Source organism: Ictidomys tridecemlineatus, chromosome 12 (assembly GCF_052094955.1).
Source record: "Ictidomys tridecemlineatus isolate mIctTri1 chromosome 12, mIctTri1.hap1, whole genome shotgun sequence".
Classification (NCBI taxonomy): Eukaryota; Metazoa; Chordata; class Mammalia; order Rodentia; family Sciuridae; genus Ictidomys; species Ictidomys tridecemlineatus.
In genome coordinates this window covers 71,474,146-71,495,956 of record NC_135488.1, presented here as the reverse complement: position 1 = coordinate 71,495,956, position 21,811 = coordinate 71,474,146, and positions in this window count along the sequence as shown.

The window sequence follows — 21,811 nt, the reverse complement described above, 5'->3', positions numbered from 1 at the left end:
TTGACTCTCAGCTCCTCCTTACAAAATAATTCATTGTGTTTTTTTTTTGTTGTTGTTGTTGTTGTTGTTTTCCCCCAGAGAGGCTGTACACTTTTGCTAGTTTTGTGACATCATCTAAGCAGAATTCCTTCACATTAAGTTCAACTTACCTTGATTGTGTCATGTATTCCAATGATAGATCAGTGGTAAAGTATCAAGAGAGGACAAGGGGTGTAGCCCATTGGTAGAATGCTTTTCTGGCATAGGCAAGACCTTGGGTTGGATCTCTAGCACCACAAAAAAGCAAAAGCAAAACAAAACAAAACTGTATAACTGCAAATTGTACTTCAGATTCCCTAAGTAAAAATATGTTTGGTTTAATCAACCAGTTTATGTAGTAGACCCTGGAATAACAAAGACAAATAGGACACAGATACTTAAAGAAGATGAATGGGGGGGGGGTTGTGGCTCAGCGGTAGAGCACGCATGTGTGAAACACTGGGTTGGATCCTCAGTACCACATAAAAATAAAAAGTGAAATAAAGGTATTGTATCCAGCTACAACTAAAAAATAAGTTAAAAAAGAAGATGAATGAGTAGGAAAACAACTGAAGTTTTCTATTGCAAGTTTAATAATAAAAGCATATTCTAGACACAAAGGTAATATAGGTGAAGAGACTCTAATTCTGTGGGGTGTGAGGAATGGGAACCTAAAGAAAGATATTACCCAAGAATGATGCCCTTCTGAGAGGGTATTCGAAGCACAAACAGAAATGAAAGCAGGAAGGAAGGGAGAAAGGGAGGTAAATCCCATGAGGTAGATATTATTAAGTTAATGTAGAGTGCTCATTGACAACATAGAAAAGAAAGTAAAATGTGCAGAATTCCCTTCATTTTAAATTGTCAAAAAAGAGTTGAAAAATAGCATGAAAAGATAGATAATTCCTTTTACCTCAAATCATAAACATTATAGACTAATGGGAGACTGATTCAGGAGGACCTAAAGTTCAAGGCCAGCCTGGGCAACTTAGAGACCCTGTCTCAAAGCCAAAAAATAAAAAGGGTTGGGGATATAGCTCAGTGGTGGAGTGGCCTTGTGTTCAATCCCTGCTATTGCCAAAAACCAAAAATCCCAAACATTACAGAAATAAAAATAATGGCCCTCCAGTACTTCCTGCTGCAGAGAAGACTGGTGTTAACATATTAGTGTATCCTGCAAGGTTATATATTCCTGACTGACTTTTCCTCCTCTTGGGGGGTGCTGAGGATTGAACCAAAGACCTTGAGTATGTTCAACCACAGAGCTACAGTTTCAGTTTCTGACATTGTTTTCTGTAGGAATGGAATTTCCATATGGTGAAGGTGGTATAGGAATATGGTCAAGTGTGCTGGCTTTGACATCTGGTGTTACCTGGGCTGGAATATAGGGTCCACTACTTCTTAGCTCTATCATCTTGGGAAGTTATTTTTCTTTACTTCAATTTCCCTATCTGCAAAATAGGGCTATATCTAAAACAATTGTCAGTTGAGATTTTAAATGTAAGAGGGCTTTTTGTGCTCAAGAAAGAAGCTGCTTGCACTTTGATTTATTATGGCTATATGTTTTAAACCTAGTTGTTATTAGGCTTTTAACTACATTTCTTGAGTTTACTTATAAATCTATCAATTTTATGTTAAAATAAAAAACTTTCATTTATTCTTTGATTAATACTCAGTGAGCTCAGTAATTTGACCTATTAAACTTCACATTTAAGCACTATTTATAAATGTAATAGACTTCTTAAGCATTGCATATTAAAGTCACAAAAGCATATATATTGAACAAATTAAATTCCTTTTATATTTAAAACTTTATAGACTCCATTTATTAAATTCCTTGAATATGTAAAATCCACACATTGCTGTGTCTGATTGTCTCAAGTATTTCACATCTCTAACAATAACAAGGCATACTTATACTCTGTAAATCATCTTGGCCCATTCTCAGCCCAGTTTAAGCCTTTAGTGTAGGCCTGTAGGAGTCTTCCAGTTCACTGAAATGGCTTTGATTTGTTTGGAGTGTAGGTTTATTGGTCAGCTTTCTGTCATTTTGACAAGATACCTGAGCTAATCAACTTAAAAGAAGGAAGGGTTTATTTTAGCTCATGGTTTCACAGGTGTCAGTCCATGGTCACTTGACTGTCTATGTTGGGGCAGTATATCATGGTAGCAACATATGAAGGATGGCTGTTCACTTCCTGGTGGCTGGAAAGCAAAGAAGAGAAGAAGTTGGAGTCCCAATATTTCTTTGAAGGACACACCCCCCAATGATCTAACTTCTTTCTACTAGGCTGTGCCTTCTAAAGGTTCCACCACCTCCCAATAATTCCACAGTCTGGGGAACAAGGCTTGGACATGCACCTTTTGGGGAACATTCCAGATCCAAACTATAACAGTGAGCTCCCAACCAGGATACTAAGGTTTAAATTCTGACTCATCCACAAGTTGGCTGCGTGACATTGAGAAAGTCATGTGACTCTTTTTTTTTTTTTTAAAGAGAGAGGGAGAGAGAGAATTTTAATATTTATTTTTTTTAGTTATCTGCGGACACAACATCTTTGTTGGTATGTGGTGCTGAGAATCGAACCCGGGCCGCACGCATGCCAGGCGAGCGCGCTACTGCTTGAGCCACATCCCCAGCCCAGTCATGTGACTCTTTGTGCCTCTGAAAATGGGGATAGCAGTAGTACTCACCTCAGCACAGTTTTTGTGAGCCTTTCCTGATTTAGTGCCTGCCAGGCACTTCTAAACCTGCAATCTGCCTGGGAGTTCATGCTGCTAACCAATGGCCTTTCAGGGCCTAGGAACACTCCTACAGGAATACCCTAATTGGTCACATCCTAAGTATTTCAACTAAAGAATTAATAAAAAATGTCAGATTATCTTTCCAACCTGTAAATTCTTCAAACATCTAAATTATCTAAAACACAGAGACTATATACTCAGCAAAGAGAGTAAAACTTTGTTATTGTGTATTGTTAAATACAATTAATACCATATTAATTTCTTCATCATGGTTGTTTGAGGTTGTCATTTTCCAATGGAGGGGAACAGATTTATTTTGGGACTGTTGACCTGATGTTATATGTTCAGGGTTGTCAGGGATTTGAGATTAGAGTTATGGATTTAGGGTTATTGATCAAAGAGTCCTCTTGTGGGTAGGAAGAGAAAAGGGGAAAGCATACCTCCTGGGAATTCCATCTGGGCTGCTAGTTAACAAACTGATTTCTTGTAACAGCTTGGATCTTCTGCCATTTAGTGGGACTTCAATGTCCATGTATTTCTGCTGGGATTTATTTTCACAATCTAGGACATTGCCAGTCTCTTAGAAATCCTACAAATTTGGGGCTAGGCATATGGCACAGTGGTAGAGCACTTTCCTAACATGCTCAATGCCCTGCGTTCAATCCCCTGCACCTGTCTACCCCATCACCCCCCAAAAAAGAGAGAGAAAAACATTACAAATTGTATCCTTACCTAATTTTTATAGTAACTGTTTTTAGGGTTTTTTTTTTTTTTTTCTACTTGGTTTGAGAGGATGGAATTCTGTGCCTCTGCTGGAGACTTTGGCTAATCTCTTTGCTTATTAAAGTTAATTAAATTCTTCACCTCCTTTATTTTACTTTCTCATCTAATAATATATTAATGACATAGGATTGTGATAAACTTTAAATGAAATTTTGTAAATCACATGCACACTTAAAAAGTGATATATATTGCCAAATAACTCTCCAATGTACCAATTTACATAACCATCAACAGTGTAATAGGTGATGAGGAGCCTGAATAAAATGTCTCACACACAGGAATCAGAGAGGGTCATTTCAGGACATGGGACATAACTCAAGTTTCTGAATTGTTTTGGGAAAAATCACAGTTTACAAACATGAAGCCCCATTCCCTTCTACAGATTAGATATTGATTTGAATTGAATATGAGCCATGGACTTGGTGAAGTTGGGATTTGTAGCTTTAGCTTTATAAAAATGAGAATCACACTGCATATATGACTTTGCAATCTGCTTTTATTTTTTACCGTGTGTGTGTGTGTGTGTGTGTGTGTGTGTGTATAGTACTAGGGCATCAGACTCAGGGGGCACTCAAAACCATTTATATCCTTAGCCTTTTGTATTTTTTGTTTTGAGACAAGGTCTCACTAAGTTGCTGAGAATGTCCTTGAATTTGCAATCTTCCTGCCTCGGCCTCCTGAGTCACCAGGATTACAGGTGTGCACCACCATGTGGGTCAAACACTTTAGTGGAAACTCTCTTTATTTATTTATTTATTTTTTTGTGGTGCTGGGGAGGGAACCTAAGGCTTCACTCTATCAATGAGGCAAGCACTCTATCACTGAGGGAAGTTCCTAGCTATTTTTTGTACTTTCAAACAAGATGTAAACATCTTTTAACATCAATAGATTTCTGTAAAGCAGGGCATGATGGGGCACCCAGTGATTTATTCCATAAATTTGGGAGATTGAGGCAGGAGGATTTCAAGGCTAGCGTGGATAATCTAGCCAAACCCTGTCTCAAAAAGGACTGGGGATTTAGATCAGTGTTAGAGTGCCCTGGTTTAATCCCTAGTGCAACAAGAAAAAATATTTCTATATTTTTAATGCCTATAAATTATATGAGTAAACAAGAATTTAGTTAACCTGGGCTGGGGCTGTAGCTCAGTGGCAGAGCACTTGCCTAGCATGTGTGAGGTACTGGGTTCAATCCTTAGTACCATCTAAATATAAACAAAATAAAGGCACGCTGTTCATCTATAACTACAAAAAATTTTTTAAAAGAATTTATGTAAATCTGTTCCTTGTCCTTTATTATTAGAACATTTAGTTTAACAAATGATAATATAAGTTATATTCTTTTTTTTTTTCTTCTCTATTTTGAGTGGAGATCCATCCATGTGTGCTTTACTACTAAGCTACATCTCCAGTCCTTTTCCTTTTATTTTGAAACAGGATCTTGTTGAATTGCTGAGGGTCTTGCTAAGTTGCTGAAGTTGACCTCAAATTTGAAATCCTCTTGCCTCAGCTTCCCAAGTTGCTGGGATTACAGGTGTGTGCCACTGTGCCTACTACAAGAATTATTCTTGCAGCTAAATCTTTGCTTGAATCTTTAATAATTTTCCTGGTATGAATTCTTGGAAGTAGAATTACTGGGCCCAAAAGTTATTACTTTAAAAATGGTGCTCCTAGCTTGACTCAATGGTGCACATTTGTAATCCCAGCTACTTGGAAGGCTGAGGGAGGAGGATCACAAGTTGAGGCCAGCCTGGGTAATTTAGCCAGATCCTGTCTGAAAATAAAAAATGAAAAGGACTTGAGATGTAGCTTAGTGGTAGAGAACCCCTGGTTACTGTAACAAACAAAAACCAAAAATTTCTCAGTGTTAGAGAACCCCTGTAGTACTGCAACAAACAAACAAACAAACAAAAAGTTCTCCTGGTAAGAGTCAGTTAAGATCCTTTTGTGATACTTCTATTTTAAAATATTGTATTTTTTTTTATTATGAAAATAACATTCATGGGTTATAAAAATACAAATATTAAAAAATATGTAATGCAGAGAGTGAATGTTCACATATTTTTCATTGCTTAGAGATACAGTATTTATCTGTAAACATCAATTGTCAAGTATATTGAATTTCAGCTTTTTCCTTGAATATATTAACATATACTCTGTACGTATTATTTTACAAAATTATGCATTAATGCTTTTCAATTTGCTTCTTTCAGCTAACAATACATTTTGAACACATTTATACGTCAGATCTATCCCATTGTTTTCTTTTTTTCTTTCCTTCTTTCCTTATCTATGTAATTATGCAACCTCAGGTTTGAGAGAGCCAAATACTTACTACTACTACTTTCATCTTCAAGTTCAACAATAACTGGGTACATCAAAATGGGCCATGGTGGGAGAATTTACACCATGAAAATTAGCAAATGCTGCAATTCAAAGTTTTTGTTTGCTTGCTTATTTTTGGAGAGTCAGTTTACAAGCACCCCAATAGCTAAATACTGTTCTATTGAATGGAAGTACAATGATTTGTTTATCCAATGCCCCATATTAGAAATTAAGTTGTCTCTGATTTTTTGGAAGGTGGGGGATTGAACCTAGTGGTGCTTTGCCCACTGAGTTACATCTCCAGCTCTTTTTTTATTTTGAGTCAGGGTTTCACTAAGTTGCTTAGGACATAGCCAAGTTACTGAGACTGGCCTCAAACTTGTGATTCTCCTACCTCAGCCTTCGGAGCTGCTGGGATTATAGGCCTTCATGACTGCTCCCAGCTCTTCTCTTTTTAAGTATTACAAATACCGTTGCAATGAACTTCTTTGTGTTATCTATCTGTCTATCTTTATGTCATACTTGTATGTGTTTAAATAAAATGAATTCCTAGGAGTAGAATTGCTAGGCCAAAGGAAAGGAATATTTTAAAAGTTAGTAGATGTTATTTAAAAACTCTCTAATAAGGTTTTAACAGTGTATATTTCTGCCTACAGTGTATGGAAATACATATTTTCCATTCATGTGGGTTTAAAATTTACCTAAACCCAATTGGAAACATGTACCAAATTATGTTTCTTTCAACAAATGAGTACAATATATTTACTATCTTTTGATCACACATTCCATCAATATGGGGCTGGGTGTGTAGCTCAGCAATAGATTGTGTGCTTAGCATGCCCGCCAACTGTGCAGGAGGACCTGTATTCTATCACCAGCACCGCCAAAAAAACACTCCCCAAAAAACCAATCTTTATAATTACTCAAAGAAAACTAGCATGATAACAGACCCTGTAATGAATATTGTATCTTGACTTGTAGCTTGTCAGAGACAGAGGTTCAAGATTGTGCCGGTTGTTTTTTTGTGGTACTAAGTATAAAGCCCCAGCATGCTAGGCAAGCACTGTACCACTGAGCTGTACCTCCAAACCCACACTCACTGTTTTTTTTTTTGTTTTTTTTTTTTGAGATGGGGCCTTGCTCAGGTTGGTCTCCAACTCCTGGGCTCCAGTGATTCTCCTGTCTCAGCCTCTGGAGTAGCTGGGACTATAAATTCATGCCACCATGCAGGGTTCCATGTTTGTTTCCGATCAAAACAAATAATTCTTATTATTGGCCAATAAGCAATAAACAAATATTTGTAAAATGAATAAATGAAGGTTTAATGTTTTGGAGAAAAATTTTGTACAGAACTCTTCATATGGAAAATATTATGCAATATTTTCTCAGAATGGGTTCCTAGAAGTGAGATTACTGTGTCTAAAAATATGAAAATTTTCAGGCTCTTGATGCATATTGCCAAATTGACTTCCAAAAATGTTATACTGATTTATTCTTTCCTTGAGATTGCTTGCCTGAACTATCTTTTAAAAGCAAATTAAAATGATAATTAGAAATGTTTCTCTATTTATTTATAGATGTTACTTTCTGCTGAGATTGAACATTTTTAGTGCTTCATTGCCAGTTTGTTTTTCTTTTCTTTTTTTCCTAAATTGACCACTTATATTCTTAGCTCAGTTTTACAATTATATGTCAGTATTTCTCTTATTCGTTTCATTGACTATATACATTGAGGATATTACCCTTTTGACATATTTATGATAGATATTTTTGTTTGTTTTGCTCATTGTTTATCTTTTTATGTAGCTTTTCAGAATGTATGCATTTTTTTTTTAAAAGACAGAGAGAGTGAGAGAGAGAATTTTAACATTTATTTTTTAGTTTTCGGCAGACACAACATCTCTGTTTGTATGTGGTGCTGAGGATCGAACCCGGGCCGCACACATGCCAGGCAAGCGCGCTACCGCTTGAGCCACAACCCCAGCCCAAGAATGTATGCATTTTTAGTGTGAGCATTTGTTTTCCTGGTTGTCTTGGGTGATACTGTAGCTAGGTTTAGTTTCCTTAGCCCCTGTTCCTCCCTGCTCCACTCATCAGGATTGCTGATAGAAATTTATTTACAAAAAGCAGGTAGCTGGGTGGGGGCTGTGGCTCAGTGACAGAGTGCTTGCCTAGCATGTGTGAGGCACTGAGTTTGATCCTTAGCACCACATAAAAATAAGTAAATAAAATAAAGGTATTGTGTACATCTACAACTTAAAAATAACTAAATAACTAAATAAATAAAGGTATGCTGTCCATACACAACTACAGGAAAGGAAGGAAGGAAGGAAGGAAGGAAGGAAGGAAGGAAGGAAGGAAGGAAGGAAGGAAGGAAGGAAGGAAGGAAGGAAGGAAGGAAGAAAAGCGGGTAACTGATCCCAGGTCATAATTTCCTGATTTATTATTTTTTAAATTATATCAATATATTATTGATGTTGATTGCTTAAAATTTGGTGCCCCCTTGAATTTTGTACCAAAAGTGAGTGCTTCAGTCACCTCATCCTAGTTTAAGGACCCAGGATGCTTTGCATCCAATCCCATACAAGTTATGAAGCCTCAGCTATATTTGGTTATCTGGAGCATTCTGAAAAAACAATTTATCAAAGTGTGTACAGCTTCAGTTAAGTCAAAGAATTATGTGAATTTGATCATTGCTTAATATTATGTTGTTCTTTCTTGAGATGCCTTGTCATCATCAAACTTATCAGTTAATTGGTAATAATAATGTTTAATTTCATTTGGCATAATGTTTGTATGCAAAACTATGAAGCAGTATATAGTAAAAACAAGTTACATAATGATAAGTGGTATAATTTTATTATCACTTTTGGAGAACAGATATTGATAATAATTATGATCATGTACTGCCTTGTATTTCTACAAATCATTTGTACTTATTAGATATAATAGCAGTAATTCGGGGCTGGGGATGTGGCTCAAGAGGTAGCGCGCTTGCCTGGCATGCGTGCGGCCCGGGTTCGATCCTCAGCACCACATACCAAGAAAAGATGTTGTGTCTGCCGAGAACTAAAAAATAAATATTAAAAATTCTCTCTCTCTCTCTCTCTCTCTCCCCCCCCCTCTTAAAAAAATATAAATAAATAAATAAATAAATATATAGAAACTCAGTCCTTGGTGGACCTCTCTGAAATAAAGTTATTACATAACTTTAAAAATATATATATAATAGCAGTAATTCTTTGAAAAGGAAATAACACCAGGAAGTTGTATTCTCACTGAATACTATTTAAATATTTTGGCCTAAGTTATCATTTACACTTAAAATACTTTTGTTCTGATTGAAATATAAAAGAACAGCTGTAATTCAATCAAAATAGACTATCAAAATAGACTTGGCCGGTGCAGTGGCACACACCTGTCATCCCAGCTGCTCAGGAGACTGAGGCAGAAGGATTGTAAATTTGAGGCTAGAATGGGCAACTTAGTGAGACCTTATCTCAAAATAAAATTAAAAGGGCTGGGTGTGTATTTCAATGGTAGAGTGCCTGCCTAGCATGGGCAAGGCTCCAGGTTTAATTCCTAGACCCTAAACAACAACATCAAAACACTCAGACTTGCATTGCCTTATTGTATTATTTTCCTATTTCGGCTAAAACAAATTATTATGAATCCAGTGACTCAAAATAACACAAAATTTTAATATTAAAATATTAGAGGTCAGAAATTCAAAATGGCCTCCCTCAGCTAAGATCAAGGTGTAGTAGTAGACTGCATTCCTTTCTGGAGACTCCACTGGTGAATCCATTTCCTGGTCTTTTCCAGCTTCTGCAGGCTGCCTGCATTCTTTGGCTCATGGTATCTTCTTCTAGAAGTTGTTATTATTCTGTCCTCTGCTTCTATTATTATTCTCTTCTGACTCTGGCTCTCTTGCCTCCCTCTTTCATAAATGAGAACCCTTGTAATTACATTGGGCCCACCTGGATGATCCAGGATAATCTCCCTATCTCAAGAACCTTAATTAATTAATTAATTTTGGTACTTAAGTTTGAACCCAGACGTGCTTAATCCCTGAGCCACATCCCAACCCCCCCTTTTTTTTTTTCATATTTTATTTTGAGGCAGGGTCTCATTCATTTGTTTAGGGCCTTGATAAATTGCTGAGGCTGGTCTCAAACTTGAGATCCTCCTGCATCAGGCTCCTGAGTTGCTTGGATTACAGGTATACACTACCATGCCTGGCTCAAGAACCTTAATTTAATTACTACTACAAAATGGTATGTAGGTATCATATTCTCAGATTTCAGGAATTAGGAAATTGACATCTTTGAGCAGTCATTATTCTACCTGCTATAGACACTATTCCTGAAACTTCTTTTTTTTTGGGTGGGGACTGGGATTGAATTTAGGGGCACTTGACCACTGAGCCATATCCCCATCCCTATTTTGTATTTTCTTTAGAGATAGGGTTTCATTGAGTTGCTTAGCACTTTGCTTTTGTGAGGCTGGCTTTGAACTCGGGATCCTCCTGTCTCAGCCTCCCAAGCTGCTGGGATCACAGGCATGTGCCACTGTGCCTGGCTGAAACTTCTGATAATGAAACTCAAACTAGTATTATATATTAGTAAACTAATGGAGAAAGGATTTTTACTTTCATTTCCGTTTTTTTCCTCCCAGTGCTGATGATTGAATTTAGTCTCTAGCATGCTAGCAAACATTTTACCTCTGAGCTACACACACAGTCCTCACTGTTCTTTAAATAGACTTTGGCCAAATGCTAACAGCATTTGAAGAAAAAAAAAAAAAACTGTTTGGCTATTTATTCCTTAGGAGTTGGAAAGTTTTTAAAACTAGAGGATTCTGAATACTTTCCAAGATTCACTATGTATAGTGAAATATACACATATAATATCTCATCTATCCAGAATGTGGCAACACTACTAAAGTTTAGGAACTATTCCTACACAAATATGTGTGCGTGCGCGTGCACGTGCGCGCGCACACACACACACACACACACACACACACACACACACACACACACAAGCTATCCTAAGTAGCCAAAATAGCTGACAAAAAGGTATTGAGTCTTTTGTTTCCCTCATAGGAAAACCTTAGACTCACACTTAGATCCCACCATTTGACATACAATTCTGTTAGTGTTCACACTTGACATGCACTTGCTTGGTTATCTCATTTTCAATCCTTGGCTGACTTGAAGCAGAAAATCAAAGAGGCAAGAAGAAAAGCTCTAGGCAGGTAAATTGATAGAACTAAAAATCTTAAAGAAACATATGCCTCTCAAGATCATTGTATTGTCTCGAGCAACTAATAAAAAATAAAAAATTTTAAAAAAGAAACATATGCCTCATTTGTATGCTATAGTCAAATGAAATAAAATTATACCATATCAATACAGTTAAGTCAAGAAAGGAAGATGGGAAAGAAGAGGTGCTTTAAGTAGAATCTATACTTCTCAAACCTTTGGCTAATCACTGCCTCTCTAGGTTTTCACTTCTTCATATTAAAAAATAAGGCACAGAATATTTGATATCTAGGCTCCCATCTACTGTAGAATTCTATGATTCTACATGACAATAATTAGCTGCTAGCAAGGGGACAACCAGAAGTGCTATGTGTTGTGGTATGTACTGTTCTTTTAAATTATATTTGTTCCTACTGTAACTTTACTGTGAATCTGACAGTTTACCAGCACTTAAATACCTCAGATGTCTGGGACAATTACGAGTGAAGCAAACAGGACAATACACTTCAGTTATGAGGCATCCCTTTTTCACAACCAGAATAATAACTAATATTCATGGTGACTTAATCTAATCAGCAATTAATGGACAGCTCCTATGTACCACACACTGTTTCTCATGAAGAGAAATCTTCATGAGAAATTAATTTATTTTCATACATTTTAGGAAATAGGTGGACAGCAATTTGGCAATAACTGAACTAAAAATTTAAAATAAGTAAATATTTTGATGTAGAAATTATTCTTCCCAGAAGCTGTCCAATAGAAACTTGGTTTTCTTTCTTTCTTTTCTTCCCCACTTTCTTTCTTGGTACCATGGATTGACCCAGGGGCATTTTACCCTGAACAATATCCTCACTAAGTCACATAGGCTGAGCTCAAATTTGTGATCCTCCTGCTTTGGTTTCCCAAGTCACAGGGGTTACAGATATGAACCACTTCCTCAGGCTCCAACAAAAACTTTTATGCAAGTGCCCAAACAACGTTCAAAGATGCCTTGCTTCTGCATTTTTTTTTAAGTTGTCAATGGACCTTTATTTTACTTATTTATATGTGATGCTGAGAATCAAACCCAGTTTCTCATACATGCTAGGCAAGCACTCTACCACTGAGCTACAACCCCAGCCCCTTCTGCATTGTTTATATTAGTAAAACACTGGAAATAACCTAAATGTCCATCAATAGAATAGGACAGACCTATGTATACCAACATGAAAGATGCCCAAGATATAGTGCTAGACAATAAAAGAAAGTTATGACAGAATGTTTTTATTTTGTAGATATATAGATGAAAGTATATGCCTACTCTATGTGAAGGTATGTATATACAATGAACTATTTAATAAAGGGCAAGGTTATGGTGTTTTTCTTCCTATTTTTAAAAATACAGAGAAAAACAACAAAGGTAAAAACAAAAAAGGTAAAAAATAATCATACAAAATAAGAGGTGAGTTATCAAATAAATGTTTTAGTGATATTTTCTTGGGGAAGTATTGACACTTTGTTTACAACAACACATTCTCCAAGAATTTGGAATGGGTGAGTTGCTCCACTGTGGTTTTCTCACAGAGTAGCTAGATGCCCTGAACTCTTGCTCAGTTTCTTCCCTTCTTCCTGGTTTCAATAAAGCTCTTCATCTGACACAGAATAAGAATGAGTTCATGTGTGCTGATTTGTTTACCGGGAGTCTCTCTTGGAGGAAATCACATCACGTGCATCTGTCTGTTTACTCTTCTGTGGAACCTAGAAGGTCACTTCTAAAAATAATCTTGCTCCGTGTCAGAGCTTTGGTGACACAGAGGTACATGCCTCACATGCTCTCTGCAGTTAGTGCCCTAAGCCAGGCATATCCAGTTCTCCAAATGACTTAGCTCAGAGAAGTGGGGGCAAGCAGCTGCCAGCTAAACTGTCTGGTTTCTTTTAAAAAATGGTACATACCTTTTTATGGCTGCCATTCTGGATTAGTGATGTTTAAATATGTTTATTGGTTGTACTTCTGTGACTTTCTAAAGGAGATATTAAGAGATTTTTTTGAACCAAAGATAATGCTGTGGTCATTGACTTTGCAATAGACAAGTTTAGGGTGCCTAACCAGCACCTATCTCCATTGGGAGGGCCCTGATACTCTTGATGAATAGGTCTGAAGACTACACTTATACCTGGGGAACATATTCTTTTTGCCCCTGACTTCCATTCATTCTTTTCTGATTGGATCTTCCATTATCCCATTGTGAGTGGCTTAAAAGCCAGACTATGAGATTGAACAAGGTGAGGGTTCAGCTTTAAGATTAATTTAGCATTACTGTATGATAGATGAGTGGGAAAAGTGAGGAAAGAGGGAGATCTGATGGGCACTATGGCACATCCCAGCGACTCAGGGGGACTGAGACAGTAGGATTGCAAGTTCCATGCCAGCCTTAGCAATTTAGCAAGACCTTGTCTCAAAAAAAAAAAAAAAAAAAAAGAGTTGGGCATGTAGCTCTGATTAGAGCACCTCTGAGTTCAATCTCCAATATTGGAGGAGGGAAGTCTATTTTCCAAATCAGAAATAATGAAAACGCAAACTAAAATCATAGGCAGGAGAGAAAATAGTAGAAAGATGGTAGCTAAGAAATGAATCTAATGGAATTTTATACTTGATTGGATCCAGGGTGCAAAGAGTCCAAAACTTGTGCTAGGAAATTGTTGATACTTGTATAGAGGAGAAGTCCCAAACTAGGCTTGAGTCGTCCTCTTCTGTCTCTCCAGGGACCCTTTGTCAACAATTATTTTGTCATCTTCTTTCAGTTGTCTGCTTTCAATGATTCCTTTCCATTGAAGCCTATTCATTTATGGGAGTTGGTGGGAAGAATAGTCTATCAGTGTCCTTATCTTACAAACAGGAAATCAAGAGATGCAGATGAATGATAAATAGAGCTTAAGATGGTTGTAAAGGTGGTCAGTGGAGAAACAGAATGGTAGTACACTTTGGAGGAGAGAGCAGATAAAGAAGGATACAGGTGAACTCAATTCTCACTGAGCATCTCAGAAAGTAGGTAGTATCTAAGACTGATAAGTCAAGAAATAGTCCTAGTAGGAGGTAAAGTAGCAATATGCAGGTTACCAAGTTACTCCAACACAGAAGCAGCTCACAGTGGTGATTCCTGCTGAGGAAGGGTGGACCAAAGGAAATTGCTGCTTCTTTGAATCATTTGCATTTTAGTGAATCTTATACATTTTCCTCTTTCTTTATTTTAACATGTGGAAAGAAAAGCCTTAAAAATCCTCTCTAAATTTGCATCACCTCTCTCCTTCCTTGGAATGTATTCCTTAATATAATAACAGCTAACATTTACTGAATTACTGATATGTGTCAGGCTATTATGCTAATTGCTTTACACTCATGATCTCATTTCAGCTTCACAGTAAATTTATTGCAACTAGACTTTTTTTATTTGTTTTTTTTTTAGTTACACATGACAGTAGGATGTACTTTGACATATACATACATGGAGTACAACTTCCCATTTTTGTGGTTGTACATGATGTGGAGTTACACTGGTTGTATGTTCATTTATAAACATAGGAAAGTTATGTCCAATTCATTCTACTGTTGCAACTATAGACATTTTGAGTGAGTTGCCAACCTCATCATCCATCTTTACTTTCCATTCAATTCTCTGCTCAGAACTAGATTTGCCACCCAAACTCCACCTAGACTGTTTTTAATCAGTTTACCAATAACCACCCCCTATTGTTGAAACTAATTACTGGTTTCAGTGTCTTTGTCTCCACTCTCCTCCTCCCTTCACTTCCAGCAGACTTTCATTTTCTTGTTTATCCTCCCCCACCCTGGATTCTTTTCAGTCTCAAAGGTCTTTCTTTTGTTGCTCACCTCCTCTAAACTGGTATTCCTTAGCATTCTCTCTTCAGCCTGCTTTCCCTCTCACTTCCATACCCTTTGGATTCTTTATACACCCTCACTCCTCACATTACCATTGATGACACTTAAATCTCTGTCTCAAACAGTTCTTTCTCCTCAGCTACAAACCCATTAACCACTGTCTACCTTATGTCCTGATCTGGCTGTCCCACTGCCACCTTCACTCCACATGTTTCCAAGTGAAATGCATCATCATTCCCCACACCTGCTCCACCTCCTGTCCCTCTTTTAGTGGCCCTACCCCCATGCACACAGTTGCCCAGCCTCGGAATGTGAACCTTATCCTCCAGTCTTTTATCTGCCCTCCACATCTAATCCAGCTCCCAGTCCTGTGTAATCAACATCCGGGATATCTTGGGACTCCTCTGCATTACCTTAATTAATCTCTCATCTGGACTATGACTATGGCTCCCTAATTGGTTTACCTAACCCCAGCTGAAGCTCTCTTGAGTCTGTTCTCTGCATTGCAGCCACAATGATTCTCACATGCAAATCTGAACCTGCCCCTCCTCTGCTTAAAAGCACTTAATGGTTGGTTTCTTGCATTCTTTTTTTTTTTTTTTTTTTGGTACCACAAATTGAACCCAGGGACACTTAACCACTGAGCCACATCTCCAGCTCTCCAGCACCCCCCCCCCTTTTTTTTTTTTTTGCATTTTATTTAGAGACAGAGTCTTGCTGAGTCTCTTAGGGCCTTGCTAAATGCTAAAGCTGGCTTTGAACTCCCGATCTTCCTGATTCAGCCTCCCAAACCATTGGGACTACATGTGTGTGCTACCATGCCCGGCTGGGTTCTTGCACTGTTAAACTAGGTTCTAGCAGGCCTCTCTTTACCTTCATCTCAGGCTTCTTCTGCTTTGGCCACTGTCACACTAAACTATTTGCTGCCTCTCAGTTTTCTCCCCTCAGTTTTCAGGCCTTTGAGCATTTGCCCTCCTAGATGCTCACCACTCCCTCTGCCTAAGATCAACTTCCCTACCCTTTATTTTCCAGTGTATTCCCTATCCTCCCTCTCCTACATGATTCAGCATATCTTCCCTTTGGTGGAGCTTTTCCTAACCTTCTCACAGCACTTCTCAAACTACTGTATCTTCTCTGTCTCTCTCACAGAACTGCACACCTTCAGAGGGCAGATGGCACACAGTCCATCTTGCAAAGAACTTCCATCTATCGGCTGAATTATGGAAGGCAGACCTATCGTTGGAAAGGGCATGGAATCTGGATTTGGTTTCTTTCCCTGACATTTATTTCTTTTTTTTTTTCCCAGTTATAGAACAGAGATTGTAATTTCCTCTTCTCCTTCGTCTATTGAACTGGGGATTGAACCCAGGGATGTTCTACCACTGAGCTGCATCCCCAGCCCTATTTTTTTTTTTTTTTGAGACAGGGTCTTAATTAGTTGCTGAGGCTGGCCTTGAACTTGCAGTCTTCCTGCCTCAGCCTCCCAAATTGCTGGGATTACAGGCATACACCACTACCACCACTGGCCCTGGCAGCTCTTTCTTTATGGTGTCATTGTGAAGGTTAAATGAAGTGCTTAGTCCTGGAGGAGGCACATGGGTGCTTCAAGTCACTGTGTTTCCCCTTTTCCACTCACAGCAAGTGGAAACTGGGTGGTTTGAGGTGAAGGAGAATAAATTCAGAGGTAGGTCATGTAGGAAGAGGGGGCAGTGAGGAGGTTTGAATTGGGCCTGAAGCTGAAGTGGGAGCTGGAGGCACAGCTTTGGGAATCATCACTTTAGGGACACCAAACTGAGGCCTGGTAGTAAATGTAATAGCTCTAGGAGTCAATGTGAAAGGTTCAGGCCCAGGAAGCAGAATATAAGATTCACATTTGAAAAAAGCAGGAGGAGGTATGACCTCCAGAATGTTAGAGGAGAGCCAGGATGAGGAGGGAGAAGCCACAGCATCACACGTTGCAGAAGAGGTAGAGGAGAAAGTGCCCATGGGTTTGCACTTAATGAGGTCATTGATGTCCTTGGAAAGAGTGTTGATGGTTGCTTTATGTGGTTAATCATTTGTTCTAGGTCAAAGAAGACAGAGGGGGGCCAGGCGGGACTTGGAGTTCCAGAGCAAAAGCCATCTGAACTAAAGATACCAACTACAAAAACAGTTCATAAATTAACCAATGGCACAAAACGTATACATGCAGGAAGTGATCAGTTTTTCCTGCTGCCTTCCTTATTCCTAAAATGACCCTGTCTGGAAATTGTGGGACACCTGTGGCTGCAAACCTGTCTTGTGCATGCCACAACCAGACCAGTCATCAGCTGGTGAGACTAATACGATACAGATTGCACATTCCCAGAGTCTGTGTTTTCTGGAGGTCCCCTGTGGTAAAGTTATTCTTGATTTTAAAACAAAGCAGCCTCAGTTTCTTTATATGTGGTTGGGAGGAACAATAGAAAGAAGGTGGACTCATATTGTGGCTGGGAGGACTAAATGAATTCAGATATGTACAGTGCTTAGACGGCTGTCTGGCATAATAAATCCTCAACTCAGTTTATGTTAACTCAATACAAAATAGGTGTAGGATATTTCTAAATGTGTGTCAGAACTTTTTTGTCACGTGAGAGAGACAGCTGATTTCAATTAGAGTGTTTACTAGGAGCATACCAAACCATCTTATCCAATTAAAGGAAAGACTGGAACAATCAAACCCCAGGAGAGCTGGCTACAGCTGGGTCTCAAATGCTGCAGGCACTCTCTCTTGTCTCTACTGTGTGTGTGTGTGTGTGTGTGTGTGTGTTTCATTCTTGCTCACTGCAAATGGGCTCCCTCATGTGGCCAGAAACTACAACTCCTGAGTCTATCTCTTACAACTTCCTCCACCCAAGAGACTCTCTTCTCAGTTAAATAGTAATAAACAAACAAATTAAAAATAAATCCAGAGAAGGACTGCAAGTGGACTGACTTGGGCATCCACCCTTAGACCAATCAACTTCGGCTATGGGAGCCAACACACATAAGAACACGGTTACTCCTGTCAGGTAGCAAACCTAAGGAACCCAAGCCCAGTCATTGGCTGGGACTGCCTGAAACCCAGTAGATCCCAAAGGCAAAACTACTGGAGCTAACTGCTCTCTTTGCAGCTGATCATGACATTCTTTCTTGAAGGGGCATTTGAACAGAGCACCTGTCCACGGTTGCCATGATCCCCACAGGTTTGAGAAGCAGCTCCTTCCTGATCCTCTACTCTTAAGGGGTCTGAGCTTTTGTAACCATACCCTTCTCAGGTGAGGACTGCTGCACTTGTCTATTCTCAGTCACAATTCAGTAGTAGTGTGCCAAAAGGCACTCAAGTGCCAACTCGAGTTCCACACATTCTTCTGTGCCCCCATAGTGTAATATGAGCCCCACTTCCACTTGCCGATCAGGGATGATGATCTCTGCCAAATGGTTACTTGTCTTGCTGCCTGCAGAGCCCTGGACATGAGGAATCTCAAGTGCCCAGCATAGCTTATAGTTCTCTGTGTCCACTGGCAAGCGCGTACTCCCTTATCAGGTCTTCTAGCTGCACAGGACCCAGAGGTGCAGGGGAGGGAAACAAAATCCCCTGCTAGGACACTGAAAGGGATGATAAGTAGAGCCACTCCCGTTTCTACTTCTTGGTTTCTAGATACATATTTTCTTTCTAGTAGGGACAAAGGACTATATGGAGGTCAGTACATATATGACTTAGTACATGTACCACATCTCAGAGGAGCACCCTATATCCTTAAGAGTCTTGCCACCACAGTGATATTTCAGCAGGTCATTCCATCATTCTATTCAGTTGGCAGCTTCTGTTGATGCAGTGAATCCCAAAGCCATGGCCCGACACTCACACCCTCTTTGTTCAGATCCGGTAGCTTAGTTCAGACTGCTACAATAAAATTCCACAAACTAGGTAGCTTATAAATAACATAAATGGAGACAGGGAAGTTCAAGGTCAAAATGCCAGCAGATTTGGTGTCCAGTGAAGGCCTGCTTCCTCACAAATGATGCCTTCTAACTACGTATTCACGAGGGGAAGAAAGAAACAACCTCTTTAATGAGGTCACTAATCTCATTCATGTCAGCCTCATGACTTAATCGCCTCCCAATGTTCTATCCCCTAATACCACTCTTTGGGGTTAGAATTCAATACGTGGATTTTGGGGGAACACAAACATGCAGACCACAGCAGTTGAGTTCCCTAGGCAGATGCTATGCTGTTTGAAATTCCATGTTTGGAAGCCCTGAGTAGTGATAATAGCTGTGGCATTGAGGACAGAAAAAAAAAAAACCAATCCATACCCAAATAATTATCTTTATTCTAGAATGAAACTCTGCCTCTTCCAGGACAAAAGAGGTCCGATTTGTCAATTATGAGTAAGTCTCCTTGGGGGACAAAGCCATATGTGGTCTCTGTTTCCAACAGGTTGGATATTGGGAGACAGCAATAGAAAGATCAGATTTGATAAGTGGGAGTCCCTGCTTTGGGGTCTGTATGTAGCCTCCATCTCTGCCACATGGGCACCTTTTCATATGCCCACTGTGTCAGTTCCAATGATAAAACTTGCACCCACACATTGAGGTGACCCATCTGTAAAGCAAGCTTGGGCTTTTCCCTCCTCTGGATGTTCCCTATAGCCATAGATGTGAGCTAAGGGAGGGGCACTGGCACCTTAGTCAGGTCCAGCATGTCCTGTCAAGTTATGCTGGGATTTAATCCATCTTATCAAGCTTGCAGCCATGAAAGGGGGTGGGCACAGCTCCTGAGGAGGGGACCTGTTGCCTGGAGAGGGAAAGGTCTCATGCACAGGGAGGCATGGGCCAGCTGTGTAGATTCTAGGGTTACAAGAGATTCTGCACAAACGATATCTTTAAGGGTACCTACCCACACTTCAGGGCTCCAGATTTTCTCAACCAGGACATAATTGGTGGTCTTGACTAAACATTCTACCATCTTGGAAGCTCTCTGACCCTATCAGATCCTGAATTTGGACCATGGTTGTGCTCTTTCCTATATACTATAAGCTACCAAAGAGACCCTCTAGCTCTCACACTTAACTGTAATTGTCTGTTAACTGCCCCCATTTCCAATTATTGCTCTATTGTATGTCAATGCAACTGTTTTTTTGAGGTGGGGTGCTGGGAATTGAACTCAGGGGCACTCACCCATTAAGCCATATCCCCAGCCCTATTTTGTATTTTATTTAGAGAAAGGGTCTCACTGAGTTGCTTAGTGTCTCACTTTTGCTGAGGCTGGCTTTGTTTTTTTGTTTTTTTTTTTTTTTTTTTTTTAAAGAGAGAGAGAAAGAGAGAATTTTTTCAGTTCTCGGCGGACACAATATCCTTGTTTGTATGTGGTGCTTAGGATCGAGCCCGGGCCGCATGCATGCCAGGCGAGCCCACTACCACTTGAGCCACATCCCCAGCCCTGAGGCTGGCTTTGAACTTGCGCTTCTCCTGTCTCAGCCTTCTGAGCCGCTGGGATTAGAGGTGTGTGTCACTTCGACTGGCAATGCAACTTTTTAAGAATCAATCAATTCCATTGTTCTTTTATGTGTTGTCTCCTCTCTTCCCTGGAACCTGTGCTTTCCAAAGGCTTGAACCAACTCACCAGCCTGTGCATTTATCACTGGGATGGTACTCTCAGGTCACTACTGGTGATGTTTTTTAACAATTGGGCTAGAAATTGTGACTGGCTATCCCTGCTAAGACACCACTTGGGATGGAGGAATGTGGTCCAGGCTCCAAACTGAGCTTGTTTCAGGACCAGCTATGTTGATTGAGTCCTGTGGGAAGCATTGTCGAGTCAAATTTTGAAGTAGGAGAGATTTATTGTGGATAATACTTGATAAAGGACAAAAGGGATACAGGAGGAACAGCCAGGGAAAGTTTGTAGGCCAAGATGCAGTTATGACATCTATAGAAGAGTGGGGAAAGTAAGGAATACTGAGTAGCAAGAACTGAAGCTACTGAATGCAGCTCAGAGAAAATCTTAGCCACCTCCTAGAGGGGGCTCCTATTGGAAAGAAATATCCAGATCCCACTGCCTACTCTATGTTCAGTCTTCCAGGAGCTTCCTGGAAGAAAATGGCCAATGTTGTGAAGAGAACGGAAGAAGATAGAGAGGGCTTCTGGGGTTTTGGTAATGATCTGTTCCCTAATCTGAGTTTCATGTATGTGTTGATTTTATAACTATTCATCAACATCTCTCTCTCTCTTTTTTAAATGTTTATTTTTAGTTGTAGTTGGTCACAGTACCTTTATTGTACTTATTTATTTTTATGTGGTGCTGAGGATAGAACTCAGGACCTCGCATGTGCTAGGTGCCACAAGCCCAGCCCTCAAATTCTCTGTTGATTTGTGAACTTTTATGTATTTATGTTACATATCAAAATTTTAAAGGTCATAGGTCTCTGCCCTTTGCCTGTAAATAGCCTTAATAAAGAATCTTTTTTTTAAGATAGAAGAGAGAGAGAGAGAATTTTTTAATATTTATTTTTCAGTTTTTGGTGGACACAACATCTTTATTTTATTTTTATGTGGTGCTGAGGATCGAACCCAGCGCCTCGCGCATGCCAGGTGAGCGAGTTACCACTTGAGCCACATCCCCAGCCCCAATGAGGAATCTTAATTAGGATTTTGAAATACAAACCTAGATGGCAATGGTCTCAAAGAACAATTTGGGAATATATTTAGAAAGTTTTAGAAACCTCTGCTAGGCATGATGGTGTATGCCAGTAAACCCCACTGCTTGGTAGTCTGAGGCAAGAGGATCCTGAGTT